Source organism: Bubalus kerabau, chromosome 6 (assembly GCF_029407905.1).
Source record: "Bubalus kerabau isolate K-KA32 ecotype Philippines breed swamp buffalo chromosome 6, PCC_UOA_SB_1v2, whole genome shotgun sequence".
Lineage (NCBI taxonomy): Eukaryota > Metazoa > Chordata > Mammalia > Artiodactyla > Bovidae > Bubalus > Bubalus kerabau.
In genome coordinates, this window is record NC_073629.1 from 76,524,732 (window position 1) to 76,545,793 (window position 21,062).

Sequence of the window (21,062 nt, forward strand, 5' to 3'; positions counted from 1 at the left end):
CAGCATACATTTTCCCTTTGCAATGAATTCAACAATGGATACTTTGGATACTGCACAGGACCTAGAGAGGATGCCCCATGAAGAAGAGCCATAGACCACTCCATGATGGACACATAGCATTAGTGATAGATGAATCTTTGCTGTTGCAGGCCACTAAGATTTTACAGTCATTTGTCACTGCAGTCTATCCTGCAGTGTTCCATTCACAATCTGTAACTTCATTTGTATATAAGACATTTAAAATCCATTGTTACTTTATTAATCAGAGAACATTATATTTTGTATTTGACTGTTTTTGCTTTAAGACATATGGTGACTGACACTGATTATTTTGAAAAGTAATGTAAAGGGTTTTTTTCCTTCAACAGCAGCTCTATGTGCTAAGTCATTTCAGTCATTTCCGACTCTTCACAACCTTTGGACAGTAACCCACCAAGTTCCTCTGTCCATGGGATTCTCCAGGCAAGAACACTGGAGTGGGTTGACATTTCCTCCTCCAGGAGAGCTTCCCTACCCAGGGATCAAATCTGTGTATCTTATGTCTCCTGCATTGGCAGGTGGGTTCTTTACCACTAGCACCTTTTTCTTCAACAGCAGCTCTACCTGAATCTAAATTAAATAGGAAGGCAGCAAGGCATTTTTCTTGTGCCCTATATAAGAAAAGTGAAGAAATATCACTGGCAATAGAAAAGGACTAATACTGCCCAGAGTGATTCCAGGCATGTAGGAGTCATTTAAACAATATTTGTCATATGAATGGATAAAATACAATACCAATTAATTCAACTAACAGTGACATATAAATTGGCCTTTTCCCCTGCAGTATTAGTTTGCTCTTGTTGTAAAATAATTGTATAAGAAATAATCTCAGAATTTTAGGGGCTTAGGAAAGTAATAAATTTCCTTTTTCATAAGTCTGTGGGACAGTTGGTATGGCTCTATTTATAACTAGAAGTCCAGTTTAGGTGTGTTCTACATGTTTCATGTTTGGAAACAATGGTTATTCAGTGAATTCTGTCCTCACACAGAACAATAGAAGCTCAACAGAGTAAGTCAAACCATGCAACTATACTTTCTGCTTGCAAGTCTGTGCACATTTAATTACTCAAAACAAGGCATAATCAAGCTCAGAATAATCTCAGAATAATCAAGCTCAGAATCAATGAAGAGGAGATATCGTTTCTATCTACTGTCCTGGAAGGCACATAGCAAAGTGTAAGGGCATAAATTTTTAGGATAAGGAGGGTGTAAAGAGTTGGAACAAAAATACTAACTTATCCACCAAAGATGACTTATTTTTTAATACAAATTTAAAAGCGGCAATAATAAACAGCAATAACCTCCTCTACAGTACAAAATACCTCTGCTGAGAATTTTGCAGCAACCTTTAGATGGGTGCACCAAGGATTGCTTAAACTCAACTGCTATAATCAGTTGAAATTCTGAAATTGACTAATGCATGATATGAGAATATCTGCTAGGAATAATCATCTTTTTAAAAAAAATTTTAAATTCAAGAAGTATTTATGAACTTTTAAAATGTATTTTTAGTAAGGGTTTGTAATGATACACAGTGCATACATATGTGCTTAGTTATGTCCAACTCTTTGCGACCCCATGGATTGTAGCCCACCAGGCTCCTCTGTCCATGAAATTTGCTGGGCAAGAACACTGGAGTTGACTGCAATTTCCTACTCCAGGGGCTCTTCCCAACCCACATCTCGTGAATTGGCAAGCGAATTATTTACCAGTGTGCCACCTGGAAAGCCAGGTAACTGTAATTCACGTGTTACTGAATACCTGTGATGGCGATGGTTAATTATATGGGCAAACTTGGCTGGACCACACTACTAAGAAATTTGGCCAAACACCCTGTCTGGAGGTTTCTGTGAAGGTATTTTAAAAGATGAGATTGACATTTAAGTTAGTAGACTTTGAGTAAAACAGATTATCCTCTAGAATGTGGGTGGGCCTCTTCAAATTAACTAAAGGTCATAAGAGAAAAAGACTGAAGACTGTCCCCAGGAGGACAGAATACTACCTCCAGACTATGTTTAGAGTCAAGCTGAAACATTAAACCTTTCCTGAGTCTCCAACCTACTGGCCTAACTTGCAGATTTTCAACTTGCCAGCCCCTACAATTGTTGAGCAAATTTCTTAAAATAAATCTCTGTCTGTCTGTCTGTCTCTCTCTCTCTATATATATACACACACACGTATCTTATTGGTTCTGTTTCTCTGGAGAACCCTGACTAACACAATGACTAACATTACCTCTGAATGACAGAAAAGGTATGAATTTAGATATAATTATGAATTTTATAAAGTTATGAATGATTAATACATATAAAAGATCTCTCATTTTCAACATGAAGCAAAATTATCCACTCTTGATTAATTGATTATCGTAGGGACAAGATGAGGGATGCAGATATAGCACCATCATCAAATCTATTTTCTGCACCAAATCCTTTAAAAATTACAGAAAAATATGTTTTAAGTATAATAAGTACAGAATATAATTGAAAACAAGATAGTGTCATCAGCAGAACAGAAATTTTGAGAACCACCTGAAAGACAAATTGCTGAAATAATTGACTAGCCAAAAACAAAATTAAAAAACCATAGCCCCAAAGAGTTCAAAAGACTGTTCTTTACATCTGTGTCTCTTTTGATGTCTCTCATATCGGGTCATTGTTACCATCTTTCTAAATTCCATATATATACGCGTTAGTATACTGTATTGGTGTTTTTCTTTCTGACTTACTTCACTCTATAATAGGACTCTGTGGGAGACAGTGAGGGTTGGATGATTTGAGAGAATAGCATTGAAACCTGTATATTATCATATGTGAAACAGATCGCCAGCCCAGGTTCGATGCATAAGACAGGATGCTCAGGGCTGGAGCACTGGATTGACCCTGAGGGATGGGATGGGCAGGGTGGTGGGAAGGGGGTTCAAGATGGGGAACACATGTATACCCGTGGCTGATTGGCAAAAACCACTACAATACTGTAAAGTAATTAGCCTCCAATTAAAATAAATTAATTAGAAAAACATAGTTCCCCAAATATGAAGAAAAGCTGGACTGTAAATTCAAACAATTTTAATGATTCTGAAAACGTAGAGTTAGACTGTACAGAGTCAGAGAAGCTCCTAGAGATTTTACCTAACTAGGACTAAATTTTTGGAATGCTGAGCTCTTTCTCTTCCCTTGTTCTGACTGAACAAGAAGCAGCAGGGACATTTTTGAGGCTCTTATGGTGTCCCTGGTGATCTGAGAGAAAAGCAGAGCAAAGCTTGAGCTAATTTCAGTTTGCAACCTAAGTTAGGCTAAAGGGATAGGCGAAGAGTAGAAAGGAAAGAGAGGTGGTTCCTGACAGAAAGGAAATGATTTGTGGTGTTTTCAAGTCAAGGCAAAACTTTTTATTCTGGTAATTGATGAGAGCATGGATTTTTCAGGTGGTGCGAGTGGTAAAGAATCGCCCTGTGAGTGCAAGACATGTAAGAGACGAGGGTTTGATCCCTGGGTTGGGATGATCCCCTGGAGGAAGAAATGGCAACCCACTCCAGTATTTTTGCCTGGGAAATCCCATGGACAGAGGAGCCTGGAGGACTAAAGTCCATGGACTCGCAAAGAGTCAGACATGACTGAGCCACCAAGCACACGCCATGCACAAAGTGGACAAGATGACAAGTCTGTCAGTCTTTTTCTTAACACACCCCAAAGTAAAGCTTGCCTGTTGCATCCTGCACATAAACACAAACCTCACAGCAACCCAGACAGTCAGAGAGGGCTATTGGTGACACAGATTTTCATATGTGGAAATTAACTGTTTCTCAATACCCTGATTAACCTGCTTAGTCCTTTGCTCCTAACTCAGATTGGCAAACCACAGATCACCAGACATCTGGAGAAAGACAATGAATGGAAAGAGAATGAATAAGATAACTAAGATATCCTGTATTTATTATGTTTGAGACAAATTTTTCTGTAAAAGTTAGATGATCTGATGCAGAAGGTAGAATTGATGATGGTTCTATATTTGCCTTTTTCATCTAGTCCCTATGATTGTCAACTAAAAGTAGATAATTTTACTTCATGTTTAAAATGAAAGATCTTGTACATACATTGATTATTCCATAACTTTGTAATCAAAGAACAGTTGACTTTAGAAAAAAATCTGAAAAAATCAAAAAATAGAATTTTTTTAAAGTTAACATTCTCCAGAAAACAAAGTAGCTCTTCCAATAACAAATATTAAGAATCTGCACTATAAAGATTGCTAAAATGAAAAAGAATAGTAAAAATTAGAGAAAAAGCAGAAGAATTGTGAAATAGAAAAGAGAAATGACTAAAGAAACTCTTTCTATTCTATGCACACACAGAGAGAGGAAGCTACATACATGTATGCGTGTATGCGTGCTAAGTTGCTTCAGTTCTGTCTGACTCTTTGCAACTCTGTGGACTGCAGCCTACCAGGCTCCTCTGTCCAAGGGATCCTCCAGGCAAGAATACTGTAATGGGCTTCCATGACCTTCTCCAGGGGCTCTTCCCAACCCAGAGGTTGAACCTGTGTCTCTTTAGGCCTTCTTCATTGGCAGGTGTATTCTTTACCACTAGCATCACTTGGGAAGCCATATATATATAATATATAATTATATATATTAAATATATATTTATATTATATTTAATATTTTATTTATATATTATGTATTATATTATATTTAATATATAATTATATATTATATATATTAGGTATATGTGATAAAAAATACATATTTCAATATTTCATAGCTATTATATTCAAAAGACAGGCAGGGTACCAATATGTGCCAACATCATTAAGTTTTCAGAATATGTAAAATGATGAAATGATTCCAAGATAATTCCACAAGTTAGCATAAGTCCTAACAACAAAATTAGATGAGGAATACATTCTAATCAAAAAGGATTTCTTTCTAAGAAATATAAGGAGGGTTTAGTATTAGGAAAATAATATATTATGATTCACTACATTAGTAGATTAATAAAAAATAATTTTGACCATCCTGTAGATGTGAAAAGCATTGGATATAATTTTTGTTTAAAAATATCTTAGCAAGTTAGAACTAGAAGGAATCTTCTTTTATTTGATAACATCTGTAGGCCAGAACTTTCCAGTTAAACTTATATTTAAGAGTAAGTAGCTTTAAAAATTACACTGAACTAAGGAAAAAATTATATATACCAACTACTACTGTCATTAGTCAATATCTTGCTGGAGATTCCAGGCAAAGTAGTAAATTTAGAAAAATAAATATATCTTCATATATTTAAAAAAGAGAAAACTGTCAGATTTTATAGATGATATAATTCTCCTCCAGTATAATCCAGGAAAAATTGCTTGAAACTTTCATAAAATTGATAATTATTTTTAGTAATATTACTGGATAAAATATCTAAATATAAAAAATCACTATTTTATACAATATAAATAAATAATAAGAAAAAGGGGAAAATATTACCTTGACTGGCACCCAAACTACAAACATTTAGGAATATACCTAATATAACTGTGTGTCACTCAGTCGTATCTGATTCTTTGTGACCCTATGGACTGTAGCCTGCCAGGCTCCCCTGTCCATGGAATTTTCCAGGCAAGAATACTGGAGTGGGTTGCCATTTCTTACTCCAGAGAATCTTCCTGACTTAGGAATCGAATCCTCATCTCTTGTGTCACCTACATTGGCAGGCAGATTCTTTATCACTGTGCCACCTGGGAAGCCCATCCTATTATAACTATTACCAATTTAAACAAAGGAAAATGCTAATAAACCAAAAAGAATAAATAGACATATAAAATTCACAAAATGTAAAATCTAAATATTCCAAGAAAATAATCTCATGCTAATCAAATTCAAAGCTATCCTAAACATACATTCTCAGATGATTCTGACAAGTTAATTCTTTAATTCAAAATGGAAAGAAAAAACATAGTGAATAAACTTTTTGAAAAGAGAAGAAACTAGAACCTTGTATATATCTAAACTTAACCTTTAGGTCCTTGTTTACATGTACCCGAAGTTATTTCAGCAGTGAGGTTTGAGGGCACAGTACCCCACAAAACCATCCTCACTTTGGATACCAGATACAAGTTCTATGGGTTCCTCAAACCACTCAACAATTAGCTAAAAGGAGTATGAAATTCAATGAAAGCTGTTACACTCACATTGCAAGTTGTTGAAGGATAAAAGATACAGATTAAAATAAGCCAAGAGACCAGACACATAGAGTAGAATCCAAAAAGGTCCAAACATGTAGCTTCCAGTTGTCCTCTCTCCACCAAGTCATGGATGGTTTGGTCATGCTGGAGACAGTCTGCACAGAGGGCTGCTCACCAGGGAAGCTCACCTTTGGTGTCCAAAGTTTTTACTGGGGCTTTAACACATACTGTCTGCATAGTCTCAAGCTCCTCCTAAAAGTATGGCTAATACCTTTAGTCAGGTCTTATGGAAGTTGGAATTGGTATGTTGCAGCTCAGACTCCCCATCATAAATCACACTGTTAGAATGTCCAGTGGCCAAAGCCCCCATACACACAAATACACTTCTGTCAGGCAGGATATTCCAAGGCCCTAGAGCTCACTTTCCAGTAATCAAGGAAAAAGCCCAGACTTCTCTTCGGGTAAGGTTAATTCTTCACTACACAATATGGAAATTTAGTGTATAGCATAGAATTCAAATTGGAAATGATCTGCACACTTTCATACAAAAGTATTGGAAAATATCTGGGGAAATATATACTAAACTGTAAACTACAACATAAGCCAACTTAGGAAGAAAGCAGATGAATATTGGGGATCAGGGGTGTAAGGAGATTTTCATTTTTTGCTCTTTGTACTTCTAAAGTATTTGGATATTTTTAACAGTAAGAATCATTTAATAGATATTGTGTATGATTTAAGTAACTAGTTCTTAAAAATTCGATTGTCCCCATTTCCACTAAATAAATATGAACATAAACCTATACAATATCAAGTTTAAAAAGAGGCCCAAGTTTTAGCCCACTGGAGGTGCTCATATGCATTATCTGGGTGTACTGGCTCTCCTGTTCACCTCTGAGAAGGTGGTGGTTGAAATGAGCTGATAGAAACTCTACAAATCTATGAACATTGCTGGTATATGTGGAATCATTTCCTTTTCTCTCATTATTTTTTTTTTCTAAATCATTATTCCCAGTCAAATTGCACAGGTGTGAGGACAGAGACAGAGACCGCACACCTGCTCACCCTCAAAGTCTCCTTTATGAACTACTCTTCCTAAATCCACCCTTTAAAGTCAGTTTTTCTCTCGCTTCCATCCTTGCTCTGCTTTTCTAGCCAGACTGCAAAGCCTCAGAGGATGAACTCATCCACCTTGAACTTGTCTCTTATCATTTGTGGTGATTCATGAATTTTATTCCCTGTCTCAATTCTTTGGACTTCAATTTCTGTATTTGATATCTTTAACCTATCTGTAGTCTTTTTGCTGCTTTAATCCTAAGTTTAGATCTTTATCATTTCATTTCTCACTACCATAAAGGTTGTTAATTAAGGGACCAGTTTGGTAACATAAATAAGTGAAGCAGACAGCTCTAAAAAACTCTGGAGTAGTGAGGACTATGAGCTGGAGAATTTTTGTCCCATTTGAAAGCATTCACATTCAAAGTTTTGCTTGCTGCATATGTGTCTTGTTTTGTTTTCCATTATTTTGGGTAAACACTTCTGTGACCAAATTTGAGCTAGTATGCAAACTCTGTGAACAGGGTCTCTACACCATATACCTTACAAACTTATTTGGCTGCTGGACTGATCTGTCTAGATATATAAATCTAATAATGTCATTCCTTCATTCAAAATTTTTCTAATATTTAATTCTACAGTAAAATCAAAACATCTTACTCTGGCAGTCAATCTTTTAATTTTCTGACTTCTGTTTATCTTCAGCTGTATTCTTTACCATTCCCATATCACAGTGTGATTTTGCGATTCTAAAATTCTGCCAGATCATACAAGGTACTGTGCTCTCTATTGTTTCTGTGACATTCACGACTTTTTAGAAGAATTTCCTGGCCTTACTTACTTCACTTATTTCACCTTCCCTTATTTCACTTTAATAAAAGCCTCTTGTCTGTTGTTTCTTCACAGCCACTGACCTAGTCCCCGAAAAGCAATTTTCACAGACTTCATGAAATAGTATATGCTTGCTTTCTGCCTCTTTCACTAAAGTGTATGCTCTTTAAGGTGGGCTTGATGTTATGTTTTTCTCCATAGAAGTGGTATTTGGAACTTAACAGAGACTACATCAATATCTTTTTTCTTCCTGAATGTATTTTTCTTCTACTAACTACAAAGTTAGCCTTTATGAACACAGAGTTTGACAACAGACGGGAGTCAAGTCCTTCCTCTATTATGTACCACCTGTGTGACATTAGGTAAGTTATATAATATCTCTAAGCCTTGGTTTTCTCATAGTGCCTACCCCATAGGATGACCATAAATATTTAAGTCATATAATTCATTAGTACACAGCCTAGTGCTTTGGAGATGTTCAAAACTGCAGGCTATGGTAATGATAACCATACAGATCTTCCTCTACTTATGATGGGGTTACATCATGATAAAACCATCATAAATTGAAAGTGGATTTAATATGCCTAATTTACCAAACATCATAGCTTAGCTTTCCCTACCTCAAACATGCTTACACATTTACATTAGGCTACAGCTAACACAAAGCCTATTTTATATTAAAATGTTGAGTATCTCATGTAATTTATTGAATATCATACAGAAAGTGAAAAACAGAACTGCTGTAAGCCTAAATCAGTTGTTTGCACTTGTAATCATGAAGCTGAAGGGAGATGCAGCTGACCAGCACCATGAGAGTGTATTGTACTACATATTGCTAGCCCAGGAAAAGAGAAAATGCAAAATTCAAGGTATGGTTTCTACTAAATGTATATTACCTCTGTACCATTGTAAAGTCAAAAAATTATTCTGTTGAATCATCATAAGTTGAGGATGGTCTATAATAGCAGAAATAGAAGTAATGCTGATAACATTAAACATTTTAAAACATTTAATTTCTTAAAAGCCATAGTGCCATTCAAAAGAAACAATAAAGCATACTGAACTCCTATTACAGTGGTTCTCAGTATACCCTCACATATCTTTTCTTGCCCTAATTGAACTCATTACCTCACCCTATCCTTAATCCCCAAGCCTGCTCCTCCTCCTGGATTTCCTATGCATTGAATAGTCCTGCCACCCACACCTTTGGTTAATCCAGTGATTTAGTAAAAGGCCTTCTTGATTCCTCCTCCACATCAATTCTATAGTTCATCATCAAGTCCTATTGATTCTATGATACAACAGCTACAATACTAGTCTCACTGCATGTTGGCAACCCTAATTGATTTTCTAAACAGTAGTCAGAAATAATCTGAGCCTGTCTCTTCCCCTCAGCACTTTCCATTATGCAAGCTCCTTCCCATTGCCTTGAGAAGTCTCACAAGACACACCCGCTCTGGCCCAGTACTCCAGCATCACCTCTGGTTACTCACTCCTTTATACTTGGGCTCCACCAGATTATGATTCATTATACTTCTCCAATCTATCTCACTTTTCCTCACCACTAAGTCTTCACAGAAGCCATTTCCTTTTCTAAAACTGGCTTCTCAAGTCTTCTCAACCTAGCCATCTACTATTCATTACTCAGTTTCACCATCTGTGTGATTTCTTGCAGGAATCCTTCACTGACATATATCCTCTCTCCCTCTGTGGTTCATACAACACAGCATTTGACCTGTTTAACTATATTGCAAATGGCTATTCACGTGTCCTCTTTTTCAGCTTCCTTATACCGTGAGCTCTATGAAGCAGAAACCAGGTGTGTCTTGTTTACCATTGTATCCCTAGTGCTTATCTCAATACAGGTGGCACATAGTAGGAATTGTAATACCCATGCATGATAAAAACAAACGAATGAGTGGATTGTTAAGCCTATTTTGAAGTTACATCTAGGTCAAACTGGAGGGTGTAAACTCCTTTCTTCTTTATTCTGGCTCCTGTGGTGATCCTAGAAGAATCACTGTATTCCTGAGTTTTCACAGCTCTCTATAGCTAGTCTGATTGAAGTTCAGCAGTTCTATGAAGTTCTGCAGTGTGAAGCATAGCAACTCTCCTCTCTTCAGCAGTAAGAGACTTTTCACACTTTATTTATGAGAATAGAAGTGATGATTCCTTCACTGCACATTTCTTCTCCAACTGATTGATTTTATTTTTCATAAACTTAGAATTACTTTCCTAAAACTCAATTTATTTGATTCTTCTTTTCAGTCCTCTGTGTTTAGAATGCCACTGATTTTTATTACCACTACAATTGGTAAAACCAGCCAGCTATGCTGATGGGGTCAAGGTCTTCTTATTTAGTTTAGATAATCAAACTTTACTTTTTGACTTAAAAACAAAAAGCACATTTCCAGATATCAGTGATGTGATGCATATGGGATGAAAGTATCAGTGCCATCTATAATCTCAGTTCTTTGAAGGGAACCGTGGAAAATCTATTCCTTATTTGTATTATCAGTTTCCAATAAGAGGGAAGCTTAGATTGAAGTGATAAATAAAATCCTTCCCAAAAGTTTTGTCATCAGCTACATGTGAGGATAAGTAAAGAAATACTTCATCATAATGGAAAAAAACCATATGGGCTTTGGAGCCTGATGAAAATGAATGAAGTTCGAGTCACAGCTCTGTGACTTCCAGCTGCATAAATTTGGCATTTTTTTAAACTCTCTTACACTCACTTTTCCCCATTATTTCTTTAAATGGTTTACCATAGTACCTGCAATAGCATTGTTTTGAGTGTTAATTGAGTAATGCACATAAAGAGTCTTTTATCTAATGTTATTGTACAGAGTTTAAGCATATAAGTTATAGTTACTGTTTGCCATGAAGCAACCTCTGCATCAGAGTTCTTGCAACAGCATGCTGTTTTATAATCTGAACCTGAAAGATGCATGTTGATCCTGCCATCTTTGCAAACAGTCCTTTGATGAAAGCATTCCCTGGGACTTATCTTTACATGTGAGAGAATCAGTCTGGTCCAAATTTTTTCTATCTTCGCTTAAGGTGGTTCCACATTAGTATAAAAGTTGTAGCATTCAAACAGCCCTGCGATATAACTTGTCACAACCCTTGGCTTTCAGCTTTCAAGGTTATCTAATGTCAGATGATGCAGATTACTATAATTTTTTCTGAACTTCCTTCTTGAGATTTGAAATGATGTATTCTCCCAATATGGTCTTGGCTTTAAAAGAATGTGCCCGAATCTTAAATCTGAAAGCAGAATATAGATAGAACACTGCTCAGCCTGAGCTCAGCGCCTGACAGACCTAAGGATTTTCTAGAGTTGGTGCTTCTCACCTGCTGACGCTGATGGGGAGCACTCTCTACTTATATATCGTAGCCAAGATTTCTATTGAAAAGATGCTTCTTTAATTTGATAAAACAGCTAATAGAGTGGTTTCTCTGACTAGGGTCTTTACTTGAATGACTAAAAATTACAAATTTTACTCAAAGGGTTGCTGCTGAAGAGAAGGATTTTTACTACCTATAGCTGCTTTTCAAGTTATCTATAACAATGGCTGTGGAAGACACATCTAAGGTGACCAGCAACTACTCTTGTGTAATCCCCTCCCATTAAGTGCAGGTGGAATCTGTGGCTTCTAACAGTATATGGCAAAGGCAATGAGCTATCACTCTCTTGATTAGGTTACATTATATAGCAAAAGTGACGTGATATCACCTTTGGTTCTCGTACATTATATAAGACTCTGTCTTAGCAGATTAGAGCAAGAAATAATAGCCAACTTCTGAACTGCCAATGGAGAAGGCCTTGTTTCAGGGAACTCTGGGGGGCCCCTAGGACTTGTGAGAGATGTCTCTGGCTAATAGTCAATAAGAAGCCTCAGATATACAGCTGCAAGGAAATGAGTTCTGTCAACAACCCAAAGGGGTCTGAAAGTGGATTCTTACTGGTCAAGGCTTGGATGGTCTGACACCTTGATTTTAGCCTTATGAGATGCTCTGCAGAGGACTCAGCAGGGTCATGACCGGATTTCTGACCCAGGGAACAGAAATACTAAATGTATGTTTAAACCTCTCAGTTTGTAGCAATTTGCTACATATCAATACAAATGAATACAGTAGCTTTTGAATCAAAAAATAGTTTTGGTTTTTTTTTAGGTTTTTCATACTTCTTGCATTGACCTTGGTTCATGTAGGGGTCAGCTGGAGTAATCATATGGTTGCTTTCAGCCAGGAACTCAGACAGAATGTATAGAACTCACCACCACTTCCACCCTCCTCCACATGTCTCTTCAACAGAAGAGTTGGACTTCTTGCATAGTGGTTCAGAGCTCTAAGAGAAAGTGTCAGTTTCCAATTTGCTTACAACCTGCACTTAAAAGTCCAAGAACTTCTGCTATACCTCATTGATCAAGGCAAGTCACAAGGCTATTTCAGATTCAGGGTAGGGGAAATAGGCTCCACCTCTTACTGTGGGAGTATCATAAACATCTGGAATGGGAGAAATTGTTGATGGCAATATTTGCAGACAATTTGCCACAACCCACCCTCTGACTACAGTTCACAATCATTTCACTTGCAGAATAAACAAGAGAAAACATTGGGTAAGCAGCAAGCTGTAGTTTTTAAAAATATATTTTTTTAAATTTAAATTTATTTATTTTAATTGGAGGCTAATTACTTTACAATATTGTATTGGCTTTGCCATACATCAACATGAATCTGCCACGGGTGTACACGTGTTCCCCATCCTGAACCCCGCTCCCACCTCCCTCCTCCTACCATCCCTCTGGGTCATCCCAGTGCACCAGCCTCAACCTTCCTGTATCCTGCATCAAACCTGGACTGATGATTCGTTTCTTATATGATATTATACATGTTTCAATGCCATTCTCCCAAATCATCCCACCCTCTCCCTCTCCCACAGAGTCCAAAAGACTGTTCTATACATCTGTGTCTCTTTTGCTGTCTTGCATACAGGGTTATCATTACCATCTTTATAAATTCCATATATATGCATTAATATACTGTATTGGTGTTTTTCTTTCTGGCTTACATCACTCTGTATAATAGGCTCCAGTTTCATCTACCTCATTAGAACTGATTCAAATGTATTCTTTTTAATGGCTGAGTAATACTCCATTGTGTATATGTACCATAGCTTTCTTATCCATTCATCTGCTGATGGACATCTAGGTTGCTTCCATGTCCTGGCTATTATAAACAGTGCTGCGATGAACATTGGGGTACACGTGTCTCTTTCAATTCTGGTTTCCTCGGTGTGTATGCCCAGCAGTGGGATTGCTGGGTCATAAGGCAGTTCTATTTCCAGTTTTTTAAGGAATCTCCACACTGTTCTCCATAGTGGCTGTACTAGTTTGCATTCCCACCAACAGTGCAAATGTTGAGGAGAAAAAGAAAAGCTTTTCCCTCAAAGTATCATGTGCAAACCTACAACACCCTGACCTCTTTCTCTCCTCCTTGATTGTATGAATAACCCTGAGATTACCTCTTAGGATTGCTTTTAACCATTAGCTGCAGCTGCTGCACTGCCACGTGTGTACATGAATGACATTGGACATTGCACATTCCCTTGGATGCCCCAGTTTGGTCCCCCTTCCAACTACCCTTTTATAGTATGATGAGTTAACAAGTTGGTGACCTACACAAAGAGAGACACAGCTATTTAATCTCTTGCCAGACATTGCTCCTCAGTGTGATTTTGTATAGGTCTCTGTAAAAAGTCTTTGATGTCTCAGAAGCCCATTAACAGAGTTTATTTTTTTTTCTGGGTTTTGTTTTGTTTTTGTGAAAAAGTTCTAGATTCATTTGAAGATTGATGAAGAAATGCAGTTGAGATTTTTTTCAGTAATAAAATCTGCATATTTGTATTTCAAACAATTTAGCTAAAACTTGATGTAAATTCTTCCTTTTTTCGGCTTAATGAATATTATTTATTCAGTCTGAAATATCTATATTATATGTTCCACCTGTTAAGAATAACCATACCTTAAATCTTGGTAAAGATATAAAAATAAATAAAAGACTGATTCACCCCACAATGGCAAAGCCTCTATTCTCAGAGATCCTACTTTGAACAAAAAAAATTATTTGATTAGGATCCAGTCTGTACCCTGGGAGTGATTTTCTATGTCTCTAAGCTCCATTCTTAAACCTATAGAGAAAGCTAAATGCCGAAGAATTGATGCTTTTGAACTGTGGGGTTGGAGAAGACTCTTTGAGAGTCCCTTGGACTGCAAGATCAAACCAGTCAATCCTAAAGGAAATCAGTCTGGAAGATTCATTGGAATGACTGATGCTGAAGCTAAAACTCTAATACTTTGGCCACCTAATGCAAACTGACTCATTGGAAAAGACCCTGATGCTGGGAAAGATGGAAGGCACAAGGAGAAGGGACGACAGAGGATGGGATGGTTGGATGGGATCACCAACTTGATGGACATGAATTTTAGTAAGCTCCTGGAGTTGGTGATGGACAGAGAAGACTGGCATGCTGCAGTCCATGGGGTCACAAAGAGTCAGACATGACTGAGTGACTGAACTGACTGAGTAAAGCTCCATCCTTAAGCTTTTGCCTCCGTCTTTCAGATCATCTTTTTGCATAAGAAATTGCCTATATTTATAGCTTAATGGCATTTTCAGCCTTCATCCTGCCAATACAAAATTGAAGTCCTAAAAGTGTCTTCATTTTAAACTTTCTTTCTCCATTTTCATCCAATCTAATTCAACTACCTTAAAAAACACTGTGTGTTTCCAAGGTATCAAATTATAATCCACTACACTAAAAAAAATGCCACAACCACAGGTCTTTTTAGGCCACTCTCTACTATGGGTTGAGATTCAGGATGCTCTGGGATAATATTTTTTACATCCTTTGAAGGCTTTTGTCTGGCCAAAAGGGTCTACAAGGCACTGACTTAAATCTCTCAGTGCTCTTAACAAGCAGTATTAAAGTTATACCATTGATTTGATCTTAACTCTGGGTCCACATTTTGCTGTCAAATCTTCAATTTGATCTTTTCTCTGAAGCTGTTTCTTATATTGAGAATCTTTTGTAGGTTTGAGTAACTGGAAATGAGAAATAGTATTATTTTTCAATCTAGCAAAATCTGGTTGAAAATATATCTTCTTGGTTCTGTTGAACACAGAAAAGTTCCTCCGCTAATTCTTTTATCTCTTTCATAACTTAAAAAAAAAAAAGTTTTCAAAATGTTGCCAGGAAATCTTGCAAACCATATACAGAATTCATTAGGTACTTGTATCCTCTAAGTAACCTCAAACAATCAACTTAATTCTGCCAATACTTAAAATACTTCTCCAGTCTCTCATAGCAATCTTCATTAACAATCTCTTCATCACCATTCAGGCCTCTGCCAAATACTCAGTCACAATACCAATTCCACATATTTTATATTAGATATGACACCTAAGTTCTTACATCTGAACAAATGACCCTGAGGAGCTTTATCCACATATGGGCTTGATTTAGATGACAGGATCCTTGACTTGGAACTGATTTCATAATGGGCTGTGGCTATCTGGGGAGAGGTGAATGTATTTTGCAATTTGGGGAAATGTGAATTGCTGTGGCAGAACACAGAGCTAGGTGGCCTCTGAAGCTGAGTATCAGCATTCCTTCCACCCTTGCACATGCAGGCCACTCTTCTCAACCAGAGGTTGAGTGTATTTCCTCTCTTCTTGAAACTGGTATGGTATTATTTGCTTCAATGCAATTACATTCTTACCCCAGGTGTTAAGAAGACTGATGTATGCTTTCTGCCTCCTGGGGACAGTCATTAGACTAGTATGTATAAAGAGGTTACATGTAGAAATACTGTGGTAGATAAGATGCAAGTTTGGTCTTTTCAGCCCCGCCTGATTCCCCTGGTGAATGTGACCTTATTTGGCCTGTACAGAGTAGGAAAAATGCCAAATTTAGCCTAAACAATGCTCAGAACCATGGCAAATAATAAATTATTTTTACACCACTAAGGTCTTTTCTGTTTTTTTATTTTTTAAATGGCAGCAACAGGTAACTGAAATAAATCTTGATCATGGAATCATATACAACACAGTTATATTATGTGTCAGCTAAAACTGTGTTCTCTCCAAGCATAACTCTGACTTAAATAACCACGGCACTAAGACAGTTGCTTGTATACGTCAACATAAAGTAACTGAATAATGTGATATTGAGGATAGTTTATTTAGTGATTTCATTAAATATATTTGGTTAGGATCAGTCAAAAAGACAAAAGACAGAATAAGACATATAATTGGGTTCCACAAATGTGTAGGAATTGGTTCCTTGATATCTTGTTTGTTATGAAAGTGAAAGTGTTAGTCTCTCAGTCCTGTTGGACTCCTTGCGACCCCATGGACTGTAGCCGGCCAGGTTCCTCTGTCCATGGAATTTTCCAGGCCAGAATACTGGAGTGGGTAGCCTTTCCCTTCAGGAGATATTCCCAACCCAGCGATCAAACCTGGGTCTCCCGCATTGCAGGCAGATTCTTTACCATCTGAGCTACCTGGGAAGCCCCTGTTTGTTATGAGGTGGCTGTAAATTTCCCAACAAGTGTATACCAAAAAGTAGAGTGACTGATGTTGAACATTAATAATGTGCCTGCTAGATTTGCTTTTAATCATATTGTTTACTCACATATTAGGATGGAGTCTAGATTAATATGCTTAGGAGAAGATCAAATTAAATTGCTCCTTTTTGTTTAGTCTTCTTTTTCTCATTAGGATTCTATCCTCATTAGCTGAAACTGCAGTATCTTGTAGTTAGCAATAACCAGGCAAAGGTTATGTTTTTGTTCTAAAAATATATATAACTAACCAAGCTCTATAAACTATAGGTTAGGAAAATATAACCCCATAAAGCACAATGAAATATAAAAACACTCAGATAATCATTGCTTTTTCTGTAGGGAAATTGAGATTTCAGAGACATCAAGGATCTCCCCCTAGGTTGCAGCCACTTCTGTTTGTAACAGAAATCTATGCCTTCCCTTTTTCTTTTTCTCTGTGTCCAGGGTGCCTCTTAGAAACTGAGGTGCTCTTTAAAGTGTGAAACTTGGAATATAACATTGAGCAGACAGTAGTGAAAGGTGTGCGGTCTTTTTAGTAGCCATGATTGAAGGCAACTCTAGACAGTACTAGTCTTTTATAGAACAGAACATTTTTGCTTATTAACAACTTGCTATGGCTGTCTTCATTTTCTTCAGCATTAGAAGTTCCAATACATGTTTCAAGTCTTAATTACCCTATGCCAATTTCCTTATCTCTCAATAAAAAATGTATCAAGAAGGAAAAATAAATACCATCCAGGTTTGATGCATGATACTGGATGCTTGGGGCTGGTGCACTGGGATGACCCAGAGGGATGGTATGGGGAGGGGTGAGGGAGGAGGGTTCAGGATGGGGAACACATGTATACCTGTGGCAGATTCATTTTGATATATGGCAAAACCAATACAATGTTGTAAAGTTAAATAAAATAAAAAAATAAAACCAGCTTGAACATCTGGAAAAAAAAAAAGTGCTGTGTTTTAATGAATGCTTACTATGTGCCCCCAACAATTCTATGTCCAAGAAATATATACGTAATAATTTCTGTATCTTTAAGGGCTGTCACTTATCATTGTTACCCTAAAATTCAAGACAGACAAGTTAAGATAGGTCATGTTCCTGCAAAGGGTTTGTGTAATGAAATCATTGTGCCCAGTTACTGGTTAATTTATCTGACATCACCACCAGAAAACAAAGCAGGAGAAAGAACCATGGATTAGTATTTGCAAAATCTAACTCAGGAATTCTCAAAATATTTAGTTTCCTGTTCCACACCCTCAGAGATTCTAATTAATTAGTTGTATCAGTTAGTAATTGTTCCAACAAGTGTCAAAAGAAGTGCTTCAAGCATTTATAAAGGCACTGTTAAAAAAAATCCATAATGATTAGCTATCACAATTTTAAATAAAATGTCATACAGAACCACAGGGGAACATTAGGGAAAACGAAAAATCAGAAATAGTGATCTTGTCTATATTTAAAATTTTAACATTGTGTTCACCATGAATTTTGGCATTAATTTCAATTTTTAGAAAAAAGTACATTAGAATATTATTTATCTTGACAATTGAGTTTTCTGACATAACCCCTTCCCCTAAATATTGTACTCAGGGTGTGCACCTGTGTCTTCTCACACCACTTGTATCCTTGCCACACAGAATATGTGATGTCATCAGAATCATGGCACCACTCTGAGTGCTTAGACTCATACCACAGCTTTACTCCTTATCAATCCTATAACCTTAGATTATTTACTTCACCCTATGAAAGCTTATATTATAGATTTCTTTTGAAAATTACATGAAATAAACCTTAGGAAACAGTACAATGCGTGACATAGTTATTTCTCAACAAATATTATTATTATATTTGGAGATCTATGTTTATTAGACTAATTGAGGAAGGACAATTATTCCTTTCATGATATTCTAGATTAAAATAAAGGTTGTTTTTCTTCAGAATTTTAGAATGTTGTACCAAGGGCAACAAAGAAAATCTTTGCTTGTCCTTGTCCTTCTCACTCCAAAACAGCTTTCTGAAACAGTGAAAATATTTTATAATCTATGGGAGCTACAAAAGGCTATTTCCTCCTGACCCCATCAATGGACTAGGCTTTTATTACCAGTCCGGCTTTTGCTGATTTTCCTACATATATTACATCCAAACTTTGATGTAATCTTTGCAGCAGTTTCCAAAGTGGGAGCCACAAATCCAGGAGTATATAAGACTATCCACTGGAGTCAGGGAGAAAATAGAGTTAAAGTATATAATATTTATTTTAAATATAAATATGAGGAAGAAATTAAGCTTTGTAATATTCAATAAATGAATAACTAACCACCTCTTCATCCTGCCTTACTCAGTCTCTGCCTTATACAGTGCTCACACTTCCTCAGCTTAAATAAGAAAACTATCCCAGGAAAGATGAGCACTTCATACAACAGAAACGCTGGCAGTAGCATCCTCATTGGATGGTTTCCATTTTAACATAAAAGATTTTGCATTTTGTGGGATGATATCATATGGCTGTGTTAAAAAATAAAAATTTAAAAATAAAATCTATATAATACTATGTAATAAAGTGAGAATTGGCTATAATGTCTTTTGGCAATGTACTGCAAAGAGTTGTTGACCATAAAGGTAAATTATATGTTTTTGTCTTACAAAAGAAAACAGTTCCAAATTTGCTGATGTATTTTTTTTTTCTAGTAGAAGTGGTTGTCTGGGAGCTGCTGCTTATCAGATCTTTAAGTAAGTAAACACTTTAATTCATCCTTTCAAGGTAAAAGTGATATTTCAACAATAGGCAAGACAATAAATGCTTTTTGAAAGAAATTCTTACTGTAGAGAGAGTATCTGGAAAATATCTGGAAAATAGATGCTTAGAAATGTTTCTGTCCTTTTCTAGTGTTGCTGCCAAAGAGGCTGTATACCACCTCTAAAAAACACTCTATCTGCAGGCTCTAATGCCTTAGAAACATAATTTTTAACCTTCTTAATATTTACACAAATGATATTCTGGGGTTTTTGAAGCCCTTGTTTTAACATATCTAAAAGTGCAATGTTCAGTTATTGAAAAACAACCAACTGAATCATCAGAGAAGAAGGAAATTTATAAGATGTAACTTGACATAAACTATTCATAAGTGGTGAAAAACTTAAAAATCTTGTCTAATACTTTGTTATATTGCACTTTATGATGCCTTTCTACCATTTCGATTTATAAATATTTTTCAGCTAAATTAGCAATTAAAAAAAAATGAAACCAGAATTAGACTTTTATATTGCTATGTCACAAAAATGCTAAAGACTAAAAGGCAGGAGGCATATTCAGTCACATTGCTTTCCCCCCATTTATAATGTATTTATATATTAGTAACAATATTTTTGTTGGCAATAAAAGTGATTGTGTAGCTTTAATAACATCGTATCTCATTCCTTTAAAGTATATATTTGTTTATATTAATAATATATTAGGACCATGTCATGTGTAGATTTTTAAAAGAAATAAATAACCATATATTATAGGGAAGGACCAATTTCATTACTGACACACATGAGTTATCAAAAATGTCTGAACATTGGGATAGTTTGTTGCTAAGTCTACTCTGTATGTCTTGACTTTCTAATCAGGTTGAAGAAGCCTTAGCATACGTACTTTTGAACTTCTCCTTATAGCCTTTATAATATTAACATGTAAAAATAATAAGCAACAATAAAAATAGCTAGCACTTATCAAATGCTATGCCAGTAATTATATTATTGGTGCCTTACAGTATAGTACAAGCTCCCAAGGAACACTGTTTAAGCTTCATAGCACATCTACAAGGCAATATATTGCCTTATGAAGAACCAAGAAACTGAGAGTCAGAGCAGCTAAACAACTTTCTCAAGTTTACAAAGCTAGTAAGTGACTAATATGATTTAAATACATTTCTTTCTGGATCTGAACACTAATATTACTAGTAAAATAATTATAATAATGTCTAAGAGTCATTGTTTTTATTACATCCGAGGGTTCTAAGAACTTTATTTTGTATCAAATAACCCTTGCAAGAATTCTTGGAAGCTGTTGTTCAGTAGCTAAGTCATGACCCACTCTTTGCAACCCCTGGATTGCAGAATGCCAGGCTTCCCTGTCCTTCACCATTTCCTGGAGTTTGCTCAAACTCATGTCCAATAAGTCAGTGATGCCATCAAATTATCTCATCCTCTGCCACCCTCTTCTCCTCCTGCCATCAATATTTCCCAGCATCAGGGTCTTTTCCAATGAGTCAGCTCTTTGCATCAGGTGGCCAAAGTATTGGAGCTTCAGCTTCAGTCTTTCCAATAATTATTCAGTGTTGTCCAAGGGA